Source organism: Diorhabda sublineata, chromosome 3 (genome assembly GCF_026230105.1).
Source record: "Diorhabda sublineata isolate icDioSubl1.1 chromosome 3, icDioSubl1.1, whole genome shotgun sequence".
Lineage (NCBI taxonomy): Eukaryota > Metazoa > Arthropoda > Insecta > Coleoptera > Chrysomelidae > Diorhabda > Diorhabda sublineata.
In genome coordinates this window covers 18,192,788-18,205,511 of record NC_079476.1, presented here as the reverse complement: position 1 = coordinate 18,205,511, position 12,724 = coordinate 18,192,788, and the positions used below count along the sequence as shown (strand labels likewise).

General features: G+C 32.0%; 1 protein-coding gene across 3 annotated transcripts in view; it reads left to right on the top strand.

Moving 5' to 3' along the window:
* The first annotated feature begins 5,336 nt into the window (after positions 1 to 5,336).
* LOC130441267 (glycine-rich protein 1) overlaps positions 5,337 to 12,724 on the top strand; it is a 29,615-nt gene continuing 22,227 nt past the window's right edge. For 2 of the 3 annotated variants that reach the window (XM_056774861.1, XM_056774862.1), the window contains exon 1: positions 5,389 to 5,537. The gene's annotated coding sequence lies outside the window, so the exon portion shown is untranslated. Of the gene's footprint in view, positions 5,538 to 12,724 lie in introns of all 3 variants that reach the window. The other variant, XM_056774860.1, reaches the window with a different exon arrangement.

The following is a 12,724-nucleotide window of genomic DNA, read 5'->3' as shown; positions in this document are numbered from 1 at the left end:
AGCTCTATATATTTTAGGAAATTTAAGTGCAATTTATTTCTAATTTCATCAATTGTTCTGATTTTGGATTCTATAGGAATTTTCCTAAAATTTTTATATCCTTATTTTCAATTTGAGATGTGAAAGAAAGAATCTTTATTAATTCATCAATAATGAGTCTGAACTGTAGTTTACTATAATACAAATTGAATATTTACTGAAGCAATTATACAATATCCATGTGATGACACAATTTCTTCCAATCATGTAGGTTCTTGGTGATGGATATAATAAAATAATAAAAACTTGATAAGTAAAGAGATACTTATAAATATTATACACGTCGCAATTTTTTCTATTAGGATTTTGTATATAATTGTATAATAAATATTGGTTGGTAATTTTAGTGAGACCTATTCTCAGCTGGTTACTATGACTTGTTTTGAACGATTATTGCATTTTCGTGATAACCAAAGATTAATTTTCATTTCGATTTAGGCTTTTACCTCTTTATAAACCGAACTACTCATTATAAATAGAAACTGTGGTGTCTTTTGCATGTTTGTGTAATTTTTTGAAGGAACTCCAGGCTCATTGAAGTAGATTAGAGGTCTTAATTTCGGAGCTTACGTCAAATAATTTATACTTTGAGGCCCTCATTTTATTATTATCGTGATCTTTTCGGAAAATTTTTTTTGGAATCTCACTACTTACGTATCCAGATGAGATCATAAATTGGCGTATGATTTGTTGTGAGAAATCTCTCAATCAACACTTGAAAAGACAAACATAGAGTGACGGATTTACGCCTAGGTAAATGCAAGAATTTGAGCGAGGAAAAAAGTATGGACAATCCATTTCAATTATTGAAATTGAAAAAAAGTTAACTCGTCTCAAGAGTTTGAGTAAATTTTTTCAAAATAGTTTTCTTCATTCATATATAGCCTTTATCTTCATGTTTTTTATTGGATCATGTGCAGTTTGATAGATAACAGAATCAGTCGATTTTTTCTCTACTTTACAAAAACTATACATCATTTCCTCACTATATCCACACAACGTTAGGAGATCTTGATGAGAGTACCAATTCAAGAGTCTTTCTCAAACTTGTAGGTTTGTACAACATGCAATTATTGATGCACTGGAATTTATAATCGAAAGCAGAGATAAAAAATTGACTACGCGATCGGATCCTAGTCATTATTTGGAATGTAATTTCATATCGTTTCTATGCTGCTACTAAGAAGTTTCAAGAATCTCAAGCCAAGACATGAGAGACAGATAATGTAGAACAGAAAAGTTCAGTCAGATGACTGAAACTGAAACACCTCTTCTAGATATTCTGAGGGTGAAATTAGCGGGTCGTGAAAGTGCTTGTGAAAAATTTAAATTTTTTGACAATTTATCTGAAATATATACAAAAAATCATGCCAATAAACTAGTCAGTAAGTACCCTGACGATTTGAAAAAGACATGTATTCATTGCCATCATCAACTCAGAGATTCCTAGTGAAAAACGGAAGATGGAGTCTTCGAGATGCTTAACCGAATGTGGAAATTGCTCTCCATATTTTTTTAAGTACACCGGCTACTAATTTTTCAGGAACAAGACTCTAAAAATAGTTCAAACTCATTTACGCGCAAGAATAGACCAAGATATACTCAAAGCTCTAGAATAAATAATTCAATTATGACGAAATATAATCGAAGTTTTTACGCGGAGCAAAGCCAGAGAAGAGAATTATCTGTCTAAGGCTTTTAACTTCTTCATATTTAATGTTTATCAGTTATACTTATACAGTTACTTTAAAAGAATGAAGTTATTTTGAAGTAAGAATTTTAAATCAAAGTTGATGAAATGATATTGATTCTGAACAACTTCTCGATTACTTTTAGTCGTATTTGCCACTATATTGTAGAGGACCCAAATTTTTTAAACTAAAATTAAATTAGGAATTATTCTCTCACCAAGCAGAGCTGGATTCTAAAAAAAGAAAAATAAAATCGAGAACTTTCTGTCTTCCTTTGAGTCGTTTCAATAGAAACTATTTTCATAAAATTAGGTCAGAAATAATGTCTATAAAAACATATTATATATTAAAATGAACCAAAATTCATATTCAAGAAGTAATATTCATAATGTGTGAATTACTTTAGGACTTTACTAATCATTTATTTGATATAGGAAGTGACTGTATCAGTTATTCTTATATTTAGACTGATGTTTAACATATTTCTCTTAATAATATTATAAACTATTTTTAAATATACGATATTTTTATATGAAATGGTTGTTTTCATTTCAAGAAATAGGTGAAGAATTATTTCATTTCTGCTACCAAGGAATATTCTGTTCTCAATGTGTTTAGTCAAAGAGTATTGATAAGAAATTGAAATAATTCATAACCATTACCTTTGTGATCAGTTAGTTCACTAAATTCATCTTTAAATTCTCATTACCACTCACATTTTATATTTCTACATCTTCAATCAAAGAAACCACATATTCTAGCTCTAACAGAAATATCTGAGGTTCACCTTGTATACCCTAGATACGACTCACACACTCGATCCGTTATCGCTAGTGACTTTAAAGTTCATCACGAGTTGACTATGAGAGGTGGAAAGCTCAAGATTTTGCCAACAATCACGGATTGACCCAACCAGAGTCCCCTATCGAGATGGTGACTTTGCTAGCTTCTTAGACCCATTTCTAACAACAGACTCTGATTTGTACAACGGGACCATACCTGCACCACTCGGAACATTAGATCACAAACTAATTAGAGCGACGTGTGAATGTGAGGATCCATTTTTGGCTTTATAGATCTACAAAATGGAAATATTTAAGGGATTTCCTTTTTATGTTTCGTTGGAATTATATTTGCTTCAAAGACGATAACCCTTCAATGGATGCAAACGAGATATCGGTAGTAGTCTTGATAGGTATTAGAGCCTTTATTCCTCAATCCTCAAGGGTTTCGTAAGGAATAACAATAACAAAAATCCTGGTATCGAAAATCGTAAAAATTTTGTTGTGTAGAGAAATACCTGCAAGCAGACATATATTGCAAGAAACAATATAATTAGAGAGTGTAAAACAAGTTCTTTCGCAACAAAACCGGTCAGCAAAGGCTTTTGTAAGTTGGAAATTCTACCATTGACTGAAGAAAATGTTTCATTCACAGTGACCTCAAAAGAGAGACAAAATTTGTTGCGTCATATGTCTGCTCCAAATTCAACCCTTGGTTCGCAGAAAAATTTCGACACCAATATGTGGCAAAACTTCTCAATGGCTTGAAATCCATGAAGTCACTGGCCCTGATAGAATACTACCAATCGTATTGAAATACATCCGCAGCTGAACTAACAAGTGTGCTGCTGTACAATCTCTTTCTCCTATCTCATGAAAGAGGTCTCTTAGCTGTAAATTTGGAAATATGCTCGAGTTCAGGTCATAATAGAAGAGACGCTTCAGTCACAGTTATTTCCAACGTCATAGTGAAAGTCGTTAACCAGCAATACTTAAAATAGTTTGAGTCTGCTAACATCATCAATGACCATCAATACGACTATTGTAAGCACAGATCATCCCAGGATCCCCTTGACTATGTTATCAACGTATAGATTGAAGCTATCGAGAAATATGAGAAATCCCGAGTAATCGCACCAGACATAACGAAGGCTTTTTACGGGGTTTAGTATGCTAACCTAAATAAATTCGAGATCGTACGTTTTGTTGTCCTCGCTTATCTGAGTTAGTACCTTTCTCAAAGATCTATCCAGGTCGCTATCGATGGACACATCTCAGAAAAGCTTGAGGTCAACGCTGGTGTTCCTTAGGGATACATCTTGTCACCTACTTTCTTCCTCTTTTATATCAACGATCTATACGACAAAATTGCGATTTCGATTTAGAGATTTGCCGGCACGACAGCACACTGATGTCATCGCTCATATAAACCGCCTCAATAAGCTCGGCTGAAATCCAAATCCGAAGGCACAAATCACCACCATCGATACCGATCTTGAAAACATTCTGGAATGGGGTGGAAGCAATCTGATTGAGTTTAATTAGCAAAATTAGCAAAAAAACAGGTTGAAATATTTACAAAGAAATCTAGCTTTGCAGCTCAGGATTTGTTCTTATCTTGACACAAAATATCATCATCACCACGAATTCACTTGTTGCGTATTAAGATTGGGAGGAAGATGTCCTGGCCGAGCTATATACTCCACAACAGTTTCTTATCCTCTATAAGGCTCAGATTCGTCCAAATTTTAAGTATTGCTATTTTATTTGGAGCTCGATTTCCAGGGTTATAGATGAGGATGCTTAAATCAGAACAGAAAAAAGCAATTCGACATATACGCGATCCAAATTTGACCAGAAAACTGGACAGTTTAGAGCATAGAAGAAAAATCCTTTACCTGACTCTGTTTTGCCGATACTACCACGGCAGATGCTCTTTTGAGCTATCCAACAACTAGAGCAGTTTTTAGAAGACCTATTCGAAAGGCAGATGGGCTCATGAGCACCAAGTGAATTTATCGGGACTATTTTCTTTGGAATTAACTACTAAGATACGTCTTTCTCTAGAACACTCTAGAACATACAAAATTTTAAGATCAATACTCACAGGTATCTCCATAGGGCAGACACTACTCAAGAGTAATAGGATTTACTCTCTCGCTCTTTCTCTTCACATTAAAAAATCATATCAATAGACTATTCCAACATAGATGAACTAAGCTTTGCTAACTAATATCAGTAATGTGTCAGCCCTCGTCCTAGCCTATCAACGCTCTCTAAACTAACTCAAAATACTTAGATTCGTGTTTACAGCTAAAACAGGGGTTCTTCACACCTATGAAGATTTTGATTTGTTTCCAGATATGTAACTGGAGCCATGCATCTTTCTTTTATTTTGTAACAGGTTAACTTTTTTTGAATCCTCTAATGAGATATTTAAGCTGTAGATTTGGGCTCTATCATCATAGCCCATATGTACTGCAAACTTTTATCCACAATAATGAATCATATTCATCGCACTCTATATTATTTATTATAAAAACGTAATGCATCGTCAATAAATAAAGAGAGAATGATTGAAAGAAATTGAAGCAATATATATATGTTTAAACTGAGGCTTAGAAAAAAGCAAATCATTTATAAAACACCCTCTGTACGAGCACCGCGTCAGTGGTATTCGAAATTAAAAACATGGAAAAACCAAGAAATTATAAGCAAATTTATTGAACGTGTCTACACCTGTAATTATTTTCTTTTCATTATCGCCACTGTATCACCGAAAAATATAAAAAATAATATAAAAAAAACGCGCTGACGTTAATCAATTTCTTGAAATCTTAGCACAAACATCCACGGTACCTTCAGCATCTAATTAAATCTTAACCTTGGTACAGAAGCCACCATCTCTGGTTAGCGATTGCAGACAGTTCGCAGCCACAACATATACGTTGCAGTACTATCCGCGATCGTTTGTAAGAGTGAACATAGTCTGTGCGAATCTACATAAGTGCGAAGTCCTTTTCAGGTGAGTTGTTTCGAACTTTTTCGAATTTATATATATAAAAAGTAATTTTGAAAAAGTAAATGTAGCTCCAATATAAAGCTTTTGCTCACATATTTCAAAGAAGATTCAACCCAGAAAAAATTGTCTGTATTTTTTAACCCAATTAAAGTCGAGCGCAATTTTTTATATCAGCATATTTCATATACATCAATTGGGAAAATAAGAAGGGAAGTTATACGAGCGTAGACTTAAAACACCGTATTTTATTTATCATGAATTATGCCCTTATACTCATCATAGTATGCTAATAATTTTATATGTAAAATATACAGCAATGAATTATTTTTAAATAGGGAATATGCTACGTGTGGCACATTATTAAAAAGGTATTTAGTCGGAATATATAATTAGAAATCAAAACATGTACTCAAGAAATAACTTTTCCCAACACGATGACTTATCTCCATATTATCTTAAAACTATCAGGATCCAATTTAGCGATTTGAACGGTAAAGTTAGTCATGGAATGTAACCATTTGGTGGGAGCAGCAAAACCCGTTAGATTCTGGTGATGTGGAATACCCTCTGCAAAGTGGTAGTTCCTGCTTTGAAACCTTTTGTGTTTGTATTTTCACGATATTTCCATAGTAATAGAAATTATGATTTTTGACTATTATTTATTTAAATAAAAAATTCATAGTATTTTTAGGATAACACAACACTACACAAAACATTCTGTAGTATTGCCAATAATTTCAAAATGATAAAGTATCAACGATTATTTCAAAATTATTTCTTCAGAAAAATAATGTGAAACGAATGTTAGGGATTAGGATATTGATACAATTTTTTTTCAAATCCAATAAACTTAATAATTGACAATGTTGTAATAATAGAACCTGAGGGGCTTAACTTGATTGAGATGATTTGACATTTTACTTACATAACCCCAAAGTAACAGTTGCTTTGTTAAAGCTACTTCATCTATCATTTTAGTTTTGACTAAATCATGAGGTGAGCCCTTTCAACATAAGGTCTTGGTATAAAGACGACCTAAGTGAATTTCGGACAATTTGAAGTTCACGTTCACGTGGAATTTGGGTATAAAGTATGAAAAAAACACATTCATATGGAATTTATAGGTTAATAAACAGTTTCCTCAAGTTAGTTCATATAGTACAGAAAAAGCATATGTCCATGGAATCTATTTTTGGAGCAGAATTTTTTTCCGCTTCTTCGATTGGGTCTCAATAGTTTTTTTCGAAGCTGCATATGTCTCCTCAATTCTCAGAGAATTAATGTCACATTATTCACATAATTCAACCATTAAGTGTTGAGTAATGTATCTTTTAAATTGAATGGGGAATTTTATTGTCCATAATTATTACTGTAACTGAACTAAAATAAGCCTGAAATCGTCGTGGTATTATTTTGTAGAATTTGAAAAAACTTCTAGCAATATGTGAAGTCTGTCATAAATCACTATCATCATAAAGTTTGACATTTTTAATGTTGTTTTGAAGCACCGCGATTGAATGTTTTCGGCATTTCTTTGTACCAATTGACACGAGCATTTTTTCGAGTGATTATCAAATAATACGGTAACCAATTTCGAATAAATCGACGACTAAATGTTAATGTAATATTATATTCATACGAGAGGAACTAATGCTCAAGTATGCTTTAATCTGACAGTATGTCACATGACGATCTTGCAATATCAGTTCACGCACCAACACCGTTTTTGGAAGACCTTTACGAAATTCATCCTGTAGCTAAGTGCGAACACTATTGAGTTTGGAAAACCAACTTAACACGATGTCTCGAGATGGTGCTTCATATAATTCGAAATCTGTTTAATCTTAGATAGTTGAGGCTACGGGAATTAATCTTGAATTAAGTGCGATAGTGTGAATGCAACATAAGTAATTGCTGCTATAAAACTTCATTCACTATATTTTCTAACGAAACCTAAGAAATATAAATATATAAAAAGATCAATTAGTTATGTAATTTTCTTGATGATATTTGATGTTGTAATTCAAATTTCCAGCATGCAATGTTCGGCTTAAGACTTATGAAAGTAAAATGTTTATTTTAATATCAATGCGTTTGACACCATCTCAACGAGTTTCTTACCTAAGCTTTATATTGGGTAATATAGGAACTTGGAATAATTAATTGACATTAAAATGTGAAAAAAGTACATTTTCGTTTAGTTCTTAATGAATTGACTGACACAATTGACCTACTCGCATCAAGGAAGTAATAATTCATTTTCTGTATAAATAAGTTTGTATCATACTTGCAGGATTTTCGTTCTAATTTTATAATAATCCAATAAAGTCAATTAACGTTTCTTGTTAAGACATTGTATTATGTAATTATTCATACGCATTTTTAAACATTTAGCTTGATTTGGATAAAGACTTTCCAGCTTCCATTTCTAATGAAGTTCCAAGTATCGTTTGCAATTTTTAGCACCAAAAGAATATTGTGGTTAATCAACATTTAAAATAGAGAGAACTGATAAATTAATGAGATCTTTGTTATGTTGGAAATTATGTTCGTAATTCCGCGGCACAATTTCAATTTGATATTTGAAGTAGTCAAACATACCAAATCTTTCTCATATTTGGAACAATCACCCAAAATAGATGAACATAATGTTCTTAATATTCTATTTTGATTAAAAAAGCTACACTCATAATAATTATCATTATAATAATTATAATTTGCACTTCAATTTCCAAGTGGAAAATTATATTTTTTCCACAAATACATACTTTTGAGGCTTAATATTAAGTGAGGCTAAATATAACGACTTCTACATTTGATGCTTAATATATATCATAGATTTATTATTAATTTTATTTTAGGCGAATTCAATTTATTGAACTTGAAAGAGAAGAATGCATAAAAATTAATCTCCTTCAACTTTTCACTTCTTGGAACTTTTAATATGATTTTCGTGATGATTTGTTTTGATTTTTACGTTCCTATGAAAATCAGTCGCAAAGAACAGGTTGAAATTTGATCAAAAATCTAGGATAAAGATCGTAGTGGGTCGAAAATTTTAACATTGTTATTTTAAATTACTTCTTCGGATTTGCATCACAACAAAAAATCCATACAAAATCTATTAAAGTGAAACGAAACTGTTGAAAAATTTTATATGATGTGAATATGTCGAATCTGACATTGCCATAATGAAGCTTGACATTTTTAATGGTGAACGTACTCGCTACATGATGAATTTCGTGAAGGTCGTTCAAAATATGATGTGCTAGAAAACATCGATGCTGATACATGGGCATTCATTCCACTTGCATTTATTCAATATTGCATGAGCATTTGGCTGTCAAAAAGATTTGTTCGAGCTGTATACCGCATAATTTTCATTTGTGATGCTTCACAAGACTTTTATAAGAACGTAATAGGCGATGAATCATGAATCTATGCTTATGAATCCGAAGCTAAACAACATCGACTGTAGATGTCGTTCAAATTCAACAAATGGTCGCCTGTTTTTTCGAAATAACTGCACATGTTCTCACCGTTCCATTAGATCAACGTAAATGTGACCGACACATTAGTTAAAAAAAACAGGCAAAACATTAAAGTGATGGGTTATCTGTCAAACAATCTTTGTTTGGTACCCACTGAATCCCAATGAATATAGAAAAAATGTTCCGATAATTGGTTCAAACGCATGCAAAAATGTACTAATCCTACTTAAAATCTTGGATAAAGAGGAAGGACACAATTCCAGTTGATGAACGCGAGATTTCATTTATGCAGATCTTCCTCAATGCTTTTCTATTCTAGAGCTACAAGCTCTTAAGTGCGCATCACATAAGATGCATATTATCAGTAATTCATTATTTTGAAGGACGATTACAGACACCAATTTCAATAATTTTTAAGCGTTATTTCAGTTTGGGTCTATCCTAAGTAAATATCAAACGAAATTAAACGAAATGCAGTTGTTTGTCAATTAACAGTTGTGAATGTTATATTTCCATTTAGTAACAGTTTTCCCATCAATTCTGTTAGAAATTTCTTTTGTATTTTGTAATGAATCTGCTTGATGGTAAGTCTTTTTTAATGGCAATTGATTGAGAAAATTGATGTTTCGATCTAAATAGGTCTTTATAAATATCTAATACGTCGGAAAATCAATTTTTTTAACCAATCTTCTAGTGAAAGAGACCTATATTAAAGACGATTTTCAAGAAAAACAAATAAAATAGGTCTGATTTCTAAACAGTTGTCCAAATTCATTTATTTGACCATTATTTTTGTCTACTTTTTTTCACAAAACATTGAGTATAAAGTAATTCGTTAACAAAAGAAACCTTGCACAACATATAAAAATATCAACAACAGTATAATTGTTGCGTTGTGTATATGATTTAGAAATATTTTCACTTTTTATTATGTCGCGTAATAACGCGGACACAATAATTGAGGATACGGGCACTTACAACTTCACTATACAGTAAAAAAAATTAATCGTTTACCATAACGGATATGTATGATCCACTATTGTTCTATTGATATTATGTATGACAAAAGGTCAATGAAACAGCAATGTAATTTTTTTCAAATCTTAACAATATTTCCTTCCAATTCCACATGCTTGGTACAGTACCTTAAAACCAATAGATCTTTTTCTTCTTCTTATTGCGCTTTGTCAGGTCCCCTTGAGTTTAGTAATCACAATGGCGAAGTGATTCTTGTTTTTAACCAATCTAAATAATTGTTCGATGTAATGTATGGCTGTCAATTTCCGGATGTTACTCAACCAGGAGATTTGTTTCATTCCTATGCCCCTGTTCCCCTCTATTTTGCTCTGTATGACAGTGTTCGGCATGTAACTGTTGTCAAAAATTCACAAACTGCATTTGACCAGCATTCAAAGACTTCCCTATTGTATCTACTTGGACTCATAGATAAAAATTTACTCAGATTACGCTGTAAAATTTATTTAAATGCTAGCGACTTTTTGATTAGCATAGAACGATCATCACACCTACAGCAGATATTTTTCGCGTGCACGATTTGAAGTAAGATAGGTAGTATCTTCGGAATAATATTCACATCAACTTTTCCTGATTTTTTCATGTTTTTTTCACGTAACATAAATTATTTTGTAAATTTTTTAACCATATTTGCGCAGTAGCCAAATCCGTTTTCTCAATATGACTATAATCATGGCAAAAACTAACAAGATGAGACAATAAATGTTATAATAAGAATCGTCAAGATCCTCATAATAGCCGTCAACTACCAGTATCACCTCTTCGTTGCTGGAAAATGTTTGACCACCGAGGCATTTTTCCAAGTCTGGGAAGAAAACATAATACGTGGGGGATAAATCTGACGAATAGGGTGCACGAGGTAGCCATTCAAACTTCAATTCATTAATTTTGACCATTGCAATAACTTCCTTTTTAGCCAAATGCCGTTGTTGTTGCTTGTTTTCTTCGCTCCAACATTGCTGTAAGTTCGCATAATACTCACCGTTGATAGTTTCTTCTTTTTCAAGATAGTCTGAGAAATTTATCTCACTCGCATACCAAAAAACCCAAATACCTGCAGATGGAACGGTCTTTGCCTTTTTCGGAGCAGGTTTTCTCTTTTCAGTCCATTGTTTTGATTATTCTTTTGTTTCGGGTGTGAAGTGATGAACTCACGTTTCATACATAGTTATAAAGCGGCCAAAAATTCGGCTTTATTTCTGTGTAACATTGCCAAACATTCAATGGGAACAAAAAACAAAAACAGTGACGTAAAGCACTGTTTTTGTTCCATTGTGAGCAAAAGCTACACCCAGCCTGCGCACAGCTTTATCTTTTATATTTTACTATTGATAACGGAGGAGCAATCTCACGCAGAGTAGAACCTAGCTCAGCTTTTATATTGGTTGGGCTAAGGCCTTTGAAATAAATATATTGTATCACATTACGATGATTTTTTCCATGTTTACAAATTCATTCACTGGAAACGTCCATTGCTGCCAAACAAAAACTAAACTTGAAATATATGCTATATAGATTGTGTACTTTCTGATACAATGGTATTTTTGCAGCAGGTACTTCTTGGACCATCCTCGTAGATTATTATTATTATATTTTAATTAATTTAATTCAATATTTAATATTTAATACTATCCTCTTATAGAAAAATGACAAATTATTGATTTCAATTGGAACAGAGTCTTCTTATGTCTAAAAAGAACAAGTTTTTGTATAAAGTTCACTAAACATCAACCTTTTGCAATCACCTTTTTTTAAATATCATTACATTATTTTATACAGAGACAACATCAAATTGTGACTGATGAGATTCAGTGATAAAGAAAAATATATTAACAAGAAATAACTCATCAATATAAACATCAGGGAAATGAGAAATTGAAAATATAAATCGAGTATAGTCCAAGGTGATGTAAATTAAAAATCATTACCATATATTTTTCGTTAAAGCTATGTGCGTAGTTGTCTTAATTACCTTGTCGCATTATAAACCCGTTTAATTGTTGGTAAATAATATGTTGAAGAGTTTTATAACGAATAGTTTAACAAAAAATGTGGTAAAAACGAAGTTTGCTTGGAAAGTAATTTTGGATTATCGGGACAACAAAAAAATTTTGCCGACCTTAATACTATTTAATAACTTACGGTTTTGGTTATGAAAAGATCTAGTAAAAGCCATTATTAACGTACAATTCTATATTTTTTGTTCGATGAGAAATCCTAAGAGAATAAAATGTGAACAAAGAAAATACCTGCAAAGCATAAAATAACTAGAAAACTATAAAATAAAATATTCAAATTTGCTAACAACTAAAATTCTAAATCAAAAAGAGAGCTTAACTTCTACCTTTAACACAGATACTTGGAAACCTAGCTCTTGGAAGTAATACAACACCTTTCAAATCAATGCGAACTACATGTTTTAGTTGAAGATTTACATTTATCAAAAAAGGCATTTGGGTTTCAAGAATGAAATCTTCTATTGCAGGTACTGCAAAATACCCTTTATTATAATAGCTCATATCATAGAATGTAACAGCTTGTCACGTTTTTACTCAAATATTTTGTTTGTTCACGTATTATGGCACAAAAGTCACTTCGGATTTATTTATTCTAACATTAGAGTATTTTAAGAAATTGAATCGAATTCTTCCTCTACCTATCTAC